Source organism: Spermophilus citellus (genome assembly GCF_964194105.1).
Source record: "Spermophilus citellus genome assembly, chromosome: 15".
Taxonomy (NCBI): Eukaryota; Metazoa; Chordata; class Mammalia; order Rodentia; family Sciuridae; genus Spermophilus; species Spermophilus citellus.
This window is the reverse complement of record NC_138195.1, coordinates 84,211,348-84,217,018: the sequence shown is the minus strand read 5'-3', so window position 1 is coordinate 84,217,018 and position 5,671 is coordinate 84,211,348.

The following is a 5,671-nucleotide window of genomic DNA, read 5'->3' as shown; positions in this document are numbered from 1 at the left end:
AGAGAGCTGAGCATGGGAAAGGAACTAGGTGTTGGTGATGTAAAACTTGACCTCAGAAAGATGGCACCCATCAAATCCATTCTCCTTGAAAAGTGCTCAAAAATGGAGACCTGGCTTATTCCCATCTTATAGCTGGAAACCCAGAGGCCCAGAAAAGTGAAGAGGCTTAGTGCAAGGGGCCGTGGAAGAGCCTGGCCTTGATCTCAGGACTCCATGACCTCCCAGTGGGCTACTGCTCTCCTCTCACCTCTCAGTCTGCTGACTTGTGCAATGGATGGACTCTAAGCTGATTTAGGAACATGGTCCCTGCACCCAGCTGCCTCCAGAGTGGGCTGCGAACCCCTGCCACAGTCACCAGTGGTTAATGGAAGACATACTGGGTGCTCTGGAACAGTCCAGAGGCTGCCTGGCTTCTTCCACAGGGTGGCTTAAGGCAGGCCAGCTAGTCCCAGGGACACTCATTTGCCCCCTCTTGCGTGCCCTTGGCAGGGTCAGCTCAGCCACAGTGGGAAGGAAGTGAAGGCCAGCACCTGTGGGAAAACTCACTTGCCAACCACATGGCTGACAGGCAGCAGGGCCAGCTGGTGAGCCCTGCCAGTTGGCACAGCAGCTGCCCAGGGCTGGGGTAACTTGGGGCCTCCTTCTCTTGCACCTGAGGCCCGTTTAAACATACTTGTCCTGCATTTGTCCCACATCTGTCCCCTCCCTTCATTCCTGCTGCCCTTGCCCTTGTTTGGCTGGCAGCACCTGGCTCTAGGCCCTGCGTGTCCTGCTCCTGGGCCACTGCATTTCCTGACCTCCTAAGGTCCTCCTCAGTTTTAATGCCGTCGGTGGCTCCCCGCTGTCTTTGGATGCGTGATTCTCACGGGGGCTGCTCAGGCCTGTCCATTTTCCCGTGGCTGCAGTGTGTTGGTGTCCTTCTGTGCTCTATATAATGTGGCTCTTAAATGTCCTCCAGAGGTCCATGTGTTGAAGGTTTGGTGTCCAGCTTGTGGCACTGTTAGGAGGGCGAGGAACCTTTAGGAACTGGGGCCCAGTGGGAGGAAGTTAGGTCACTGGGATGTGCCCTTGAAGGGGAGGTTGGGACCCTGGCCCCTTTCTGTTTCTCTTTTTCACTTCCAGGTCTCTATGAGTTGAACAGGCCTCCTCTGCCACATGCTCCTGCCATGATGTGCTGTGCCACCACAGGGCCAAGCAACCATGCACTGCACCCTGTGGAACAGAGGGCCCTGTGGAACCCGGGTTTTAAGTTAATACACTGAAGAGTAATCTGTGCTACGCAAGGTGGACAGAAAGAGATGATCAAAGCATGATTTCACGAACCCCACAGCTTATTGACATACAAAGAGAATGTCTCTCCGATTCACAAAGGTTAAAGAGGGAGAGAGTAGCAAGAACAAGCCACCCAGAGAAGACACTCGGCAGACCAGGGACAGTGAGCACATAGCGAGTGAGTTCCAAAATTACTTGATCAGGATGAAAGTCTCCGCAGGAAGTAGGCTCTAATTAAAGTGTGAGGAGGGACTTCTTGGGAGTGGTTCTTGGGAGACTCTACCACATTTGTTCAGGGCCACAGCAACATGGCAGGTCTACTCCAGAGTGACCACAGAGAGTCCCAGCCTTCCCACCTCCCTAGGTCAGCATGTTGGAGCATGGATCTGTGGGGCTGAGTTGGGTCTTCCCAGTGGTACCGGGAAGTGGGTGCTCAATCACCATGCTGACTAGTGGTCAAGGCCCATGTGGCCATCTTGGAACCTGCTGTTCTTGCCTTCCTGGGGTTTTCTCCAGGTGTATGTGTGGTACAAGGACACATGTTCCAGGAAAGGAAGGGGAGGAGAGGGCAGAGGCCTGGCTCTGTTCCAGCTTGAGGTCCCTTTGGCTGTTTCTTCTACCCCTGGAGTGCATGGCAACCTCCGAACCTGTGGTTGGAACCCAGATCACCTCGGGTCACCCTGAGGCTCAGGGCAATGTCTAGGCATCTTGGGGAGCCTTCTCAACTGGCTTCGTCCCTTTATAGTTGCCCACTCTTCTCAGCTTCCTCCCTATTTTAAAGCATTTTACCCAAATCATCATCCTTACCTGTTAGTCTGGTGAGCAAGCTGAGACAGACAGTCCTTGACCAGAGAGCAGGGCTGTCACCCTGGGGGCAACCGGCCACAACCCCTCCATTCTTTCTGGGTACCATTTGCCCACCTCAGATGGTCCTTATGCCCTCCTGCATGAATATCTATAGGGACTGCCTCTTCCTGGCTGTCTTCCTGAGATACAAATTAGGGGATACAGAAAAGGAAAGGTATACTGAGGCTCAAAGAGAAGTGTCCAGGAGCCTTTGGAATTCAGGAAACTCCCATGAACCTTTGAAATGCAAAACAAGCATTGGTGAACAATGCAGCCTATGTCCTTAGCCCTTGCCCTTGGCCTGTACCCCTGACCCTTGACCTGAAAGAAGAAACATGAAGGCAATGCCCAAGTTCCAGAACAACTGGAGTGAAATTGCATTGCTCTGCCCTGGTTCCACCTCTAGTCCAGTTCCTAACTACTGTTCCTCTATAAATACTAGCACCCTATGCCCAGGGGTAGTTGTCGCTCCCCGTGGAGGTAGCCTGCATGCTCCCTTGAATGTGTATTTCTTACTTTACCCCAAAAGATGTCTTTCCCTTGATGTAGCCCACATTCTTCCTTGAGTGTGTCTCTGCTTTCTTAAATAAACCCATCAGTGGCGTGTGCTGAAATTCTTTTTCATCACATTCACCAAGGACTCCACTTGTCCTGAGTACGGGTCTCCATGAACTTCTCGTCGCTGTCCTCCCAGGCTGCAGACTCTGGAGGATGTCTTCCTTCAAGCTGGTCCTAGAACCACCGCCTCTGTGGAGCCTTTACTCCTTCCCACTCTGGGCACCCTCTTGGGGGACATACCTTGCTTTTTGTGCCCAGAAAGCAGTATAGTGCTATTGATTTGGGTGCAGAATTCCCTGCCTCTTATACTCCTGAGGGCAGGGTTGGTGGCCTCAGCTCTGTCCCCAGTGCCTGGCAAGTGGCAGGAGCAGACCTGGTGTGCAAGTGTTTCTAGAATCTACATTGCATTGGTTGACTTCTTTTGCCAATATGGTACCCCTTGCCCAGGTGTAGGTTCAGGGCCGATGCTGGCTTACACTGGCAAAGGGCTGTGTGCATTCAGCAGCTCTGACTTCACTCTGGGACTCTGCTCTCTCTTGCTTAGTGCGCTTGGTTCCAAGGTGCTGAGTGCTGAGTGACTCTACCACCACTGTCATCTTTATCACCTTCCGTACCATGGCTTATTGAGCCCTCACCTTGCCTTTTGACATTGTTACTGAACCCAAGTCAGTTTACTCACCATTTGAAAAGTGAATGGGGAAGTCATTGTGGCAAGGAAAAAGATTTGGAATGACAGCACAGTGGTAAAATGGTGGACTGATGTCTGAAAATGACCACCTTCACTCAGTCCAGATGTCAAGCTCCTTCTATCCTCAAGCAAGCGGGGAGGCAGGGGGCCAGGAGCAGAAAAGACTGGTGACTGGACACTTCCAGGTCCTTCTATAGTAGTCAGGAATGGGATGTTACAAAACCTGGTGGTTGGTAATCTGTTAATCATGATGCCCCTGTAAATCCTGAAAATATCTTTTTTTTTTTTTAAAGAGAGAGTGAGAGAGGGAGAGAGAGAGAGAGAGAGAGAGAGAGAGAGAGAGAGAGAGAGAGAGAGAATTTTTAATATTTATTTTTTAGTTCTCGGCGGACACAACATCTTTGTTGGTATGTGGTGCTGAGGATCGAACCCGGGCCGCACGCATGCCACGCGAGCGCGCTACTGCTTGAGCCACATCCCCAGCCCCTGAAAATATCTTTTTTACTCTTTTCTTGGTGTCTTCAGCCTTGAAGGAGGAAGAGAGAGACTCGGGAAGTTTGTAGCCTTGTCCTACCAGGTCCAGACAAACATTTCTTAAATGACTAAAGTGTCTGTGCAGCATTGAGCAGAAATAGTCTGACCCAAAGGTTAAGAGGGGGAAGGAGACAGGTATCACATAGATGCAGAGATACCAGAATTTTCACTCCATGTTAGTCACCCTCAGACAGGCGTGGGCCCAGCGAAGAGCTGGTGCTTTCCACCATAGCAGCCTCAGTAGCTTCAAGTAACCTAGGTGACCATCATCCTCAGAACCCGACCCCAGGTGGGAATCTAATAACATATTATCGGGCGGTGTGACCTCCCGCATTAGTGACTTTTACAAGCAAGTAACTGAACACCAGGGGAGCTAGGGGTTTGTTTAGGTTTTCCCTTGGTTACACTGTGGGGCTCTCTGATTCGGTCACTCCTTCCATTTTCACCACAGCACTGCCATCCAGAGACAATTCAGAGCCTATCCACCTTCAAATTTGAAACTCAATGATAGCTTGACATGACCACTGGGAGAAACAGAAGCTGGGTCACTCTAACCGCTGTGGGGGAATGTGGAGCCTGGAGGCCAAGAGCGGGTACGGCTGGGGAGGCAGTGACCTGCCCAGACAATCTTGGCCCATGCGGGGCCACCTTGAAAACCCACTCTTCTTCCAGGCTGGCTGTGTGTGGGGTCTGTGGTGAGGCTGACTGGCTGAGGGCTCTGGTCAATCGGATGACAGAGGAGTCCTGCCCCAGCAGAGGCCTGCACTGTGCCTTCCTCAGACTCGCTCCAGGACCCTCCTGAGAGCCCCAGCCCTGCCCTGGGACAACCTCTACATGGAAGACAGGAAGAGGGCCCTGGGGCCTGGAAGTCTGGGTGTGCTGTGCACCTGTGCTCACGATCCCTTTCCATGATCCTTCTAAGTCAGGGAGGAGCATGGAAAGTGCGGGCAAGGGCCTGGCCCTCATCCTGATAGGGACACTAATGTACTCTGGGAGTCTATACGACCAACTCCCCACTCTGTGCCTCAGCTTCTCCCTGCAAGATGAGGGGTGGGGACAGTGGGCCTGCTGAGAGACCTTGTGTCATTCTTAAAGGAAAGGGGGACAGAAAAATACCATGCCCCTGAGAGCCTTTTTTTTTTTTTTTTGGTGGGGTTGGGGCAGTATACTGGAGATTGGGCTCAGGGGCACTCACCCTTAGCCACATCCCCAGCCCTGTTTTGTATTTTATCTAGAAACAGGGTCTCACTGAGTTGCTTGGCTTTTGCTGAGGCTGGCTTTGAACTTGTGATCCTCCTGACTCAGCCTCCTTAGCCTCTGGGATTACAGGCAAGTGCCACTGCACCCAGCTCTTCCTCCAAACCTAGCCAGGTTAAGGGAACAATGAGAGCAAGCCTGGGTCGGAAGGTCCAGGTCCAGATCATCTTGAAGGATGCTGGCTTCTCTCGTGCACACAGTTGGTGTTATCTGTAGAAGGCTGTGCTCTGCCAGGACCGCTGCTCCTTGGATGCTGCTCAGACAGCTAACTAAGCAACCTAATGTTGATGATGTCACTGCTTCTGCAGCCCAACATATAAATCCCCTTTCTCCATGGGACAGGTGTGGAACTGAGGGCACTGTGGAAAGGGTACATGTCACTTGTCCAGCCAGCCACCACTACAAAATGTCATGAGGGAGGGGAAGCACTGCTTGGAGAAGCATGTCCAGGATGGGGAGAGGGATGCAATCTGTTCAGCCTGTCACCACTGTCTTGGAACAGTCACTGATCTCTCG